General features: G+C 44.4%; 1 non-coding gene and 1 pseudogene across 1 annotated transcript; both read right to left on the minus strand.

Annotated features, from left to right (window-relative positions):
* Nucleotides 1–4073: 4073 nt before the first annotated feature.
* Nucleotides 4074–5398, minus strand: LOC145105000 (small ribosomal subunit protein uS11c pseudogene; annotated as a pseudogene).
* A 2165-nt stretch (nucleotides 5399–7563) lies between these two features.
* TRNAS-UGA (transfer RNA serine (anticodon UGA)) lies at nucleotides 7564–7650 on the minus strand. Its single transcript has one exon. It is a non-coding gene; the product is annotated as a tRNA-Ser (tRNA).
* Between the last annotated feature and the right edge of the window lie 3861 nt (nucleotides 7651–11511).

The following is an 11511-nucleotide window of genomic DNA, read 5'->3' on the forward strand; positions in this document are numbered from 1 at the left end:
GGGATCTCAGCAGGAAATGCGAAGGTTGCTTAAAGCCGGCCGGCCGATAGGCGAAAGAGAAGAAACTAGTTCTGATCTGAGTAGGCTCATAACATAATAGGGAATACCCTAACCCTGGGAACCGGGGCCTGGCTATCCTTCGTTTGCGGTCGACGTTCCGGCAAAGTGTGTCCGTCGACAGCTGAATGTTTCGATCTGGTTCGATTCATGGTCTCATCTTATAATACCTAAGGAGCTAATGAAAGTCTTTTAGTCAAATTAAACTGTCTCAATTCCCCGGCAATCGCACCAAAAAATCGACTTCCTTTTTGATTTCCTTCTTGATCAATGACAACTGAAGCATTGTAATCATATCCTAAAAGGCCCTATTCTATAAAGCACAGGTATTTACTAGGACTGCTACGTGGGGTAAGCTAGCGAAGTTCTTTCTTTCACGGTGCCTATCTCGATTCTTAAACAACCTCTACCGTCCGGTCGAGTCAGCTTCGCTCCTTTATTCGTACATCTCTTTCTCGAATGGAAATTTCCCAATAGTCAAGGTAGGACGAAGAAGAACATTAGTGGGTATAAGGAGAAGCAGTAGGAGAAGGAGTGTAATCAATATTGAATGAAGTTTATGTAGACTGAAAGCTTAGTAAACTAGCCCAATAGGCTATTCATCTAACTAGTTAAAGAAGAGAAGAGCTAGCACGAATCGTCTTTGCAGCGTAAACTCCTGCTAAATGAATGCCTTTGCTTTGGCTTTGAAATTATGTTCCTGATTCAACTCCTTCATGCCATTGATTGATGCAAGTCTTTTTCCTTGTGTAAGAGATATTCCATCAAGTTTATAGAGACTGAAAGCTGCCTAAACTGGATCAATATTCAGCCAATCCCTTGCAGCTTTATCTCACTTCTACTTCTCGTGGGGCATTGCGATAGGAAGGAATGCCCAGTATACTACTTGAGCCGAGTGATCACAGGTCCGGGGACAAGGTACTCAGTTGTGGAAGGGCACTGCCTCACATTAGTCTTTGTTACTCAGAAGTTGCGTCACTACTTCATGTCCTTCAGAGTTCATATTGTGACAAGATGTGACCCAATCAAACACTTAATGTCTCGAGCTATACTATACTCATAGGGAGAGCTGCTCGGCGGTTCCTCACTCTAGCAGGCTATGACATGAAATGTGTAACTCCCAACGCAATGAAAAGTAAAGCCTTAGTTGATTTGCTTGCCCGTTTCCCGAGTGGAGAATATGAATATGCACCTCCATCAGAGCAGAACTCTCAGCTGCAGTATTGGAGGAAGCCAACAAATTGAAGAAAACTTGCCTCCAATGTCAATTCTACCCATGTCCAGCAGAATGTGCCTTAGAGCATTATATTATGAAGACTGGAGAAAGCCCTATATTGATTGTATTTCTTTTCTGGATCAAAAAATCCTCCCCTCTGAAACAAAAGATGTAGTTGGAATAAAGAAAAGGGCATTTCGCTTCTTTTCTAAGCAAGGAGAACTTTACAGGAAGGGCTATAATGGCCATCCTCTCCATCCGGATGTGCAGCAGGTTCTCGAGGAAGCCCACGCCCCAGGACATATTGGCGGCGCAAAGATATATGATCACCTGATGACCCTGGGGTACTATTGGCCAACTATGGAGATAGATTCAGCAACATTTGTTAAGTGGTGCAAGGTTTGTCAACTACATGGCAACCTCATACATGCTCCAGCCGTGGAACTCCCTACCCATTTCAAACTTGTGCCCTCGATTTCATCGGGAAAATAACCACTCCCTCGAGGGGAAAATGTTTCATTTTAGTAGCAACAGAGTTGTTCGCCAAATGGGCAGAAGCAGTTTCACTACGCCGAGACAACTCTCCTTCAAGTTGAGCCAATGCACTTGTAGCTTTCTCGAGCGCTGCTGAAGTCTGGGCGTACTCCTCGAGATGATGGGTATCAAATCTTGCCTTGGCCACTGCACCCAGCCTAGCATGAACCCATCTCAGATCAAACCCAAAGCACCCCTCCATATCTCGAACGTCCTTCTGAATGTCTTCAAAGACATCAGCTGGTACCTCCCCCATTACATAAGCAAAAAGTTTGAAGATTCTTGGGAAAAGCATGTCTACCGCGTATCCTTGAAGTTCTCTTCTCTGGGGTTGGCAAAAGTTTAAGGGTAAGCTGTCCAGATGGATTCCATAAGGATGGACGTGGTGCGTTGAACACTAAGGCCTCTCCACTCGACGTAATCAGGATTTAGACTCAAACAAACCCAACTAAGCCCTGAGGACACCTTCTGCTCGGAGGGCACAATCCAGCATTTCTTACAAAGTCTTACAACGGATGTGAGCTTAACAACCCTCGTGCCATGCCCAAGCCCTTACCTTCGCCCTATACCGAAAGATATTAGTTCATTGATCAACTACCACTTGATCCCCTAGGTAAAGGAATTTCTCTAAGGTGCCAAAGAGTCCCCTCCTAATAAGTAGGGCTTTGCTGGTCTTGCAAGCATTCGTCTACGTTTGCTCGCAAAACTGCTAAGGTTAAGATAGCCAATCCCGTTTTGTTTCGGCAGAAACGAAGAAATTTCGAACAGTGTATTATAGTCGACGGGCCTCTAGCGACGATCGGACCCAGATAATCAATGTATTCATCGTGCCCCCCCTGGTTCGGTGAAAGAATTTAGATTTCCCGATGAGGTAGCCTGCTGGGACTTTGCTATAAAAGGGATTAGCGGCTTAATGCATGGATTTGAGCTGTGAAAGGCCTTGTAAGTGCCTTGCTCATGCCTTCCCGCCTTACTATGTCAAAGAGCAAAAAATGCACTCAATGAAGGCCACGATCGATAGTAGAGGTTTCTCTCTCAATTAACAAGCCCAGGGATCACAGACGAGATCTAACCTAGTGATTTCGCTTTAATTCATTAACTATACGAAGATCTTATTTCTTACCTACTAGATCGATTAAAAGAAGCCTTCGGGTTACAGTCAACTCATAAAATACTCTCCTAAGGAGATATTCTTTCTATCCATAAACAGAAAGGGGGAGAGATTCCTGCTTGCCTACTTCGCGGATCGAAGGGAGAAGACCTATTCAAAAAAAAAAACAGACAAGAGAAGAGATCAAGATGACTACCAAATTCATACCAGAATCCTTGATTGTACTAGCTTAAAATCAAGACCACAATGAGAGACATTCGATCCCAGAATTAGCTCTATCCCACCTCCAATGAGATGTTTTAAGCATATGGGTTAGTGGCAGTTGAATGAAACTAGAAAGAGTGGCAGTTAGATCCTTGAAGGGAAAGGACTTGGCTTCATCTCCCACACCGGTTAGCAACCGAGATAAGAGTGAAACTAAAGCGAGAAGGAGATGAGGATCCGGATTCTATATTCCATTTTTTTCTTTTTAGTTTGAGTGAACACCCGGTAGCCAATCGATCAGGACTAGGAGCTGCACCAAGACGGATTAGTTCGCCTTCGGGTTCTTAAGAAGAAAAAGAAGATCCCGGAGTTCTCTTTCTAGGTTGAGGAGATTGCTTTTACTTTCTTGTTAAACCTACCCGAAAGAGAGTGAGTGGTGGATTCAGAGAAAAGCTATTCTTCTTAGCAGTTTCACAAGTGAATGGAATGATTCTTCCCCCGAGGGTGACTTCACTACCTGGATCCTCATCTCTTGAACTCGTTCTGGCAGCTAGTTTAATGGCGCCGGCATCTCATCTAGTCTAGATCGATTCCCTAAGAGCTTCTTCTCTAGCAGGCGATTTGGCCCATTTTATCTTTCCTGGTAATAAGGAAAGGCCTTTCCCTATCACGACCGTCTTCCTTTATTCGGAATTCATTCGTCTCAAAAGAAAGAGCTAGCGAACCACACCAATTCCATTCCAATTATCTCTGACAGAGCAGGATAGCTGCCATCAACCCTTTAGAGCGAGGGCCCTCCGAGACCAATGCAGAAGGAATAAGAGCCTTTATGCCTTGAGCCTTGAGCGAAATCATTGACCTTGCGCCTGGTTTGATTAGGACATTGCCGCATTTCATCTCAAAGAGGATCTAACTCTTTCTTTCCGGCTTAGCCGAACTACTTGGCTTGGATCAATTCACTCTTTCTTTATCGCAAGCAAATAGCCAAAGAGCTGATGAAAGAGCACCGTCTTCTCTTATTCCTGAAAACATCTTCAGAGCAGTTATTACAAAAAGACTAGCATCTCTAACAGGAAAAGCAAGCAAAGACCTCCCCTTTGGTTTGGTGGCCTCCTTCCTTGATAAGAGTGAAAGCAGAATCAGAATCAGACTCTTGGACGTGGGATCTTGCCTAAATAAATTTCCATTGAGCGGGGTAAGTCTAAAAAAGCATTTCACCGGTACTCAGCCCTTCCCCCCTTACTCCAAGAGCCGAAACAGCCTCTATTCCTTCAACAGCAGTTAGGCCTTTTTCTAATCCTACAGCCCTTCTCCCAAGAGTTTCAGAAAAGGCTACCGACTTGGCCTACTTTGACTACGCTATTCTTCTCATTTCGAAAGAAGAAGAAGTAGCCCCGCCGACGACAACAGATTCAATAGCTGGGGATCTTGCTAAGAATGAAACTCCTAACCTTAAATCATAGAACCGGGGATGATTTCCAAGAATCCGAAGTTGGAACGGGGAAAAAAAATCCCCAGTGGGTAGGGAAGCTGCCCATCCGTTATAGTTGCTTCAGAAAGATAAATTGGAAGGTTGGGCGATCTCCTATCCTGTCCGGTCGTTGTGGCAAGCGAATCTATTGAGAGATATATTGAGCCGGTAAGCGGGATTGACTTGCCGAATAGTGATATGATGTCACGAAAAACGGCTGCTCATTTCGTATCTTGAAGAAAGTCAAGCAGGAATAGATGGCCTGCCCCTAGCTCTAACTAATATCTCTACTTTGATAGCACAGGAGTGCTTTCATTCCCTGCCACCCGCTTCTATAACTGGCTATTCCTTATCGGCATTTCAAGACAAAATCTTTCATGATCCATCCCGGAATTGGATATAGAATAGTTGGGATATTCAACAGGGAGGGAACAGAAGGGGATGACATCAGAAGTAGGATCGTCGAACGGTCTTCTGGCTCCGTGGCTCCTGACCTTGGAAGATGGGATTCCGAGACCTGGACCCTTTTTCATAACTTCCGCTCGTTGCATACCTTGCTCCACTACTGTACAGCATTTCCCGCTGCAGTTTGAGCAGCAAATGGTGTCCCTCTTCTTGTACCCCCTCTTCCACAAGTACCGGCGGAGGCCCAATAAACCACCCGACCCCTTACATCTGTAACAGTCACAATGGTATTGTTGAAGCTTGCTTGAACATGAATAAGTCCTTTTGGTATTCTACGTGCACTCTTGCGTGAACCAAGACGTCCATTCTTACGTGAACCAGTTTCTTTTTTTTCTTTCATTCCGGGGAAAACCTCCTTGAAGTCTCAACTAATGGGGGAGGAGTGAGATTATACAACCCGCCCTTTCTCTTTTTTTCACAAATAGTCAATTTAGGATCTAATTCGCAGAAGGATTACCATATATAACACAAAATTGATCCGCCGATTCCTTCGAATCTAGCCTCCCGGTCTGTCATTATACCTCGAGAAGTCTAAATAATTACAATCCCCATCCCGCCTAAAATTTGAAGAATTCGTTGATAGTTAGAATAGATTCGTAGACCAGGTCGACTGATCCATTTTCAATTTTGAAAAGTTCTGTTAGGTTCTTAGTAGCAATCGGCGACCTTTTTTTCTTTTACTTCACAGAGCTTTTCGTCTCCTTGATAGCTGGAAGTTCTCCAAAAGTATGAAAAGCTGGAGGACTTTGTACCATCCATTCCGGTGTGGTTGGATTCTGTTCAACAGCCCAAGGACTTGGAGCGCATCTTTTGTTGTTTCCACTGCTTGAAGTGATTGTTACGACCACGAAGAAACGACAAATCCCAACTACAGATATATAAGAGCCAGAACTGCTAAGGGCATTCCATCCAGCATAAGCATCTGGATAATCTGGAATGCGACGTGGCATACCCGAAAGCCCTAAGAAATGCATGGGAAAGAAGGTCGGATTAACCCCGAAAAAAGTGATCCAAAAATGGATTTGACCTAAAGTTTCAGGATATGTTCGACCAAAGATTTTACCTACCCAATAGTGAAATCCTGCAAATAAAGCAAAAACGGCTCCCATAGAAAGTACATAATGGAAATGTGCAACCACATAATAAGTATCATGTAGAGCAATGTCTAGCCCAGAATTTGCCGGAACGATTCCAGTGAGTCCCCCTATGGTGAACAAAAATATGGACCCTACAGCAAATAACATGGGTGTTTTGTATTGTATCGAACCCCCCCACATGGTAGCGATCCAACTAAAGATTTTGATTCCATTGGGGACAGCTATGATCATGGTAGCTGCGGTGAAGTAGGCACGGGTATCAACGTCTAAGCCCACAGTAAACATATGATGAGCCCAAACAAGAGATCCAGGAACACCTATACTGATCATGGCATAAACCATGCATAGATACCCGAAGACCGGTTTTCCCGAAAAAGTAGAAACGATATGACTTATGATACCGGATCCAGGCAGAATGGGAATATACACCTCTGGATGACCGAAGAACCGAAAGAGATGCTGGTATAATATGGGGTCTCCCCCTCCAGCGGGATCAGAAAAGGTTGTATTAAAGTTTCGATCGGTTAATAACATGGTAATTGCCCCTGCCAGTACCGGAAGTGATAATAAAAGTGGGAATGCTGTCACTAGAACGGACCACACAAATAGGGGTGATCTATGCATAGTCATTCCAGGTCCACGCATGTTGGAGATAGTTGTTATAAAATTGATAGAACCTAAAATGGATGAAATACCAGATAGATGAGGACTAGAAATTGCTGAATCAACTGCTCCTCCAGAATGGCTGGTAATACCACTTAAGGGCGGATAGACCATCCACCCGGTGCCACTACCCACTTCTACTAAGGCTGGGCTTAATAGGAGCAAGAGACTTGGTGGCAACAACCAGAATGAAATATTATTTAATCGTGGAAATGCCATGTCAGGCGCACCTATCAGAATCGGAACAGACCAATTACCAGATCCACCTATCATCGCCGGCATAACCATAAAAAATATCATTAAAAAAGCGTGAGCCGTTATTAAAACATTATAAAGTTGATGATTCCCACCAAGAATTTGATCGCCGGGTCGTGCTAATTCCATACGAATCAGTACTGAGAAGCATGTGCCCATCACTCCAGCAATGGCACCAAAGATGAAATATAGAGTCCCTATATCCTTGTGGTTAGTGGAGAACAGCCATCGGACCGGATTTGTCGTAAAATTGAGATTCTTTCGTTTTCTTCCTTATCAGAGAGGGCCCCTTGTTGAGCGGGGCTTCTTTTTGAAAAAGGGGGAGTGAGGGCTTTCCGGACCTTCCCCAACCGGAGGGCGGAAGATCACGAAAGGGAGACAGAGTCCTAACTAAATCATAAAACAAGCTACCATTCCATCTATCATATCAGTCGAGTCGATCCGATTCGTTCTTATCTATAGATAACGCAAGAGAGAACTTATGACCTCGCGGATGGAGAGGGATTCGAACCCCCGGTATTCCTATCAATACTTCGGTTTTCAAGACCGACTCTTTCAACCGCTCAGACATCCATCCCCTTCGCGCTTCTCCCGCCCTATCTATCCGCGTGCTGGCAGGTAGGGCCTTATCTATGTGATTCGCTACGCTTGCTTGCGCCTATCGGCGGATTCTATTGCCTGCCGGTTAGCGAAACTTTTCCGGTAGTACGAATCGCTACGCTTCGCTTCTTTCTATATGATAATATGCACCTTGGTTGCTGCGCTCCCTGCGGGTAATAGCAAGAGAGTGAAGAAGGAATGATCCTCCGAGTGATTGAGTCCGACTCAAGCGAGTGAGTGAAAGGCGTGGCAAGAGAGCGAGTTCTACTCGCGAACGATCAGCAAGTGAAGGACCGATCCTTTTGTTTTGCGCCACCAATACTGTTGCGAGACTGGTACTTGGCGGCTCACGAGCAATATATAGACTAAGGTTGCCCATCACTCCCTCGCTAAGGCCCTTTCTATTCTCTTTCTAGTATGGTTCCTTCATAAGAACACGGAACGCCCAGCTTCGCAGAGCAGCTCTCTCCCCAGACCAGAGCATAGTGTGGAATCTGGGTCGTTTCATCGAGCACCATTTCTTTTAGATAGAAAGGTATTCTGACTTTATTGGATCAAATAAGAACCTAAGCCTTCTACTAGTTTGGACAGACTAAGCTCTATTTCATAGATTGGACTCTTTTACTGTGATTCGCCCCTACTAGTAAGAAGCTGTTCGTTCCCTGGATCCACGTGTTCCTAGTCGGGCCTAAATGGATGAATGAAGAAGCGCACCCGGGTAGACTTCAAGAGCTCTTTCTCTGCGTATCCTCCTACTTCTTATTCTGGGGGTCATAGAAAGATACGAACCGCCTACTCTTTCAAGCCCTACCATTAGATTGAATAAAATGAAAGCTGCTTGCCCTCAGTAATAAAAAACAGCAATCCCTCCCCTTCTGTTACCTACTTTTACTCATATCTTCGCGGTATACCTCAATACAAGACAAGCACAGGAAAGGATATTCAATCAAAACCGGGCTATCACCCTATCTAAGCAGGTTTCCCCTCTCCTCTACGGAAGTCATCTTTTAATCTATTTAAGTTCCTGTGTCTATCGCTATCGTCCTATTTTCTCTCAATTGCCTATCCTTTATAGATGAGGGGGAGTACCTTAGCAGTAGCTTCCAACAACTTAAGATTGACCTCCTCAAGTGCCAGATATGAATGTTTTATTAATTTCATACGGGACTACTTACTTACATAAAGTGAACTTTTGGCTTACCTAAAAAGTGGACTGAAGGAACTGACCTAAGCATAGCTCTCTCAAATAAAAATGCCTTTCATTTCTCTTTTAAGACCTTTGTCCTACTTCTAGTCTCAGTCCTCCAGCCTATCGAAAGTCATCTTTTTATTAACATTAACCAACAACACATGCACTTTGTTGGCACTAAAAAAAAGGTTATTCAATCCACTAGTGCAACTGAAGGAATTACCTCTTCTGAACCGGAATAAGAAAGAGCTCATAACCACTACTTGTGAACAACTCTCCTCAACTGAAGGCGCACCTACTGTTACTAGAAGTCTAGTCTCTCTCAGGTCCAGTTTCAATCTCGAACTACAACATAGGCGGGAAAAGAGATATTCAGAAAAGTCGATTTCCTGTCCTGTCTTAAGAACCTGACTCAAAAGAGAAAAGAAGACCAGACTAAAAGAGATCTCACTTTCGACGATTGAACTCCACTTTCATATCAGGCTTGCACTGGAATTCACTTTCAGGAATCCTTGCTCCTGGCTCATATTCACATAGGCCACTCATAAGAATAAGACGTTCAACTCCCTCAAACACGTGTAATTGAGAGAGTCAGAATATCAGTGCCTTGGGTAAATGTCTACCTTCGGGAGAATCTTACCGAACGACTTTCAAACCTGTCCTCTTCGCTTCCCAAGAGATTGGATTTAGGTAAAAGGGCCTTGTCGGCCACCGCTTTTATTTTCATTCATTTTTCCTATTAAAAAAAAAAGAAAAGACCCCCGCTCGAACTAACTTTCAACGCTCGAAGTCCAGAACGAAACTCAAGTCATTGCTCATTCCCGCTCATGCTTGCTATAACAATTCCCTTGCCTACTAGACTTGTCTAAGAAAAGATGCACGAGCCACTCTTTCTCTTATATACGGTATTTTAAGATAGTGATTTGAATGCCTATCCCCTGCCTATGCTAAGCCTTTACTACCTACCCTTACCTGTCCGCCTTGAACTACTGCGCCTGCGCATACCTTTTCTTGCTCCATCTAGAAGGTAGCTTGAACTGGCATTGTACAGATAGATAGCCAGTAGAAAGAACTATTCCCAAGCTGGAGAGGTGGGAGAGGAGATAAATTGAAGTGGATCTCCTATCTATATTCGACAGCTTGAAGAGGGCGGATTTAGAAAGCAAAATTTTCATTGAAAGCGATTGTGCCTACCACAGTCAAGTTCGATATTTACTAGCAAGGAAAAGGGTAGGATCTACCAAGACGGGTGGCATGTGAACCGCTTTGGAGTGAATCGGTTAAGAACCGCAGATGGCACATCGAATCCCCGCAGCCACTTTGCTGAGTTGATAGATAGATAGATGAACTAGCCCGAGGACCAAAGGAGAGTACTTCTTTTGCCATTGGAAGCTACTGTCAGTAGGCATTCTTTGCGCCAGAAAGAGAGATTGTATTGTAGCTTAACTTCTTAAACAAAGCCGGCTCCAGTTCTATTCAGAATAGGGCAAGAAAGCGACTTGCCGCCTCAGTCACGAAGGAATACCGAAGAGCCTAAAGAGGGTGTTAGAATGCAGCTAGATAGAGAACTATAAGATAAGAGGGATTCCATGGGTGAGAAGGCTGACATGAAGGCTCTCATTCCAAACCGGTAAAGCGCAAGGGGCAAGCAGTTGACTCTTTCACTCGGACTCACTAGCAACTCCAGGAGCGACCCCTCATCATCTTACGATGAAAAGCAGGTTTATTCAGTGGTAAACCACAACGAGTAAGCGAGATAGGGTGAGGTAAAGCCTCCGACCGGTCAAAGGAGCCTCCTTAAAACCTCATCAGACAGGTAGCGGAAGCTGATAGAAAGGGGCGATGAGCTCAGTAGAGGAGAAGCCGTCCTGATGAAATAGAAAGCCCTAGCTATGAGTGACTCAAATCTAGCCGTGATGCGCGAGGGCCAATATTCAAATGAAAGCAAGGGGCTGATTGCCCTCATGGGGAAGGGATGAATACGAGCAGTCGGAAGAGCAGCTCTCTCAGAAGCAACCAATCCAAGAATTGATGGATTTGGTAGAGTGCCAGTCACAACACTAGAACCAAGTTAGGTGAGCTTGAAGGCATCGGTTGAAGCCCTTAGTTGCAAGGTCTTTGACTGTGCCCAAGAAAGGGATGGATAATAGATCTTAGATAGTTCCCACTTCCACTTAACAAAGGAAAGATATCACACACTACACAAGACAATCATGTGCAAGCTGCTTGAGTTGAATCAGCCTCAATTCCTCTCTCACTCACGATGAAAGCTAAGAGCTTGCTCGAAGACAGCCTTTACTTTATAGTTGTAATCTATCCTATCCTATCCTTTAGGCGGGGATAGGTTCATAGGAGGACTTGGTTACATAGGAAGGAAAGGCTTAAACTAGAAGGGATAAGAAAGGGAATTTGTGCAACACTCTTAGTAGAAGGCCGAGTTGAAACTCCCTCTATCCGCGTACAGGACAAGCAAGTTATTGAGGGCTCTTTATGCCAAATACTTTGACACTACAAGGGAGAAAACCAGAAATCTCCTAAGCAATAAAGATCTTCCTATTGATACTAGCATTAGTGCAACTGGCTCCCGGGGAAAAGGAATTACACTAGATCTTGGCAATGGCACTCCAACAAGCTCGGCAGGGAGAGAAA

The sequence above is a fragment of the Lactuca virosa genome, chromosome 4, assembly GCF_052849685.1.
Source record: "Lactuca virosa cultivar CGN04683 chromosome 4, Lactuca_virosa_CGN04683_v6, whole genome shotgun sequence".
NCBI lineage: Eukaryota > Viridiplantae > Streptophyta > Magnoliopsida > Asterales > Asteraceae > Lactuca > Lactuca virosa.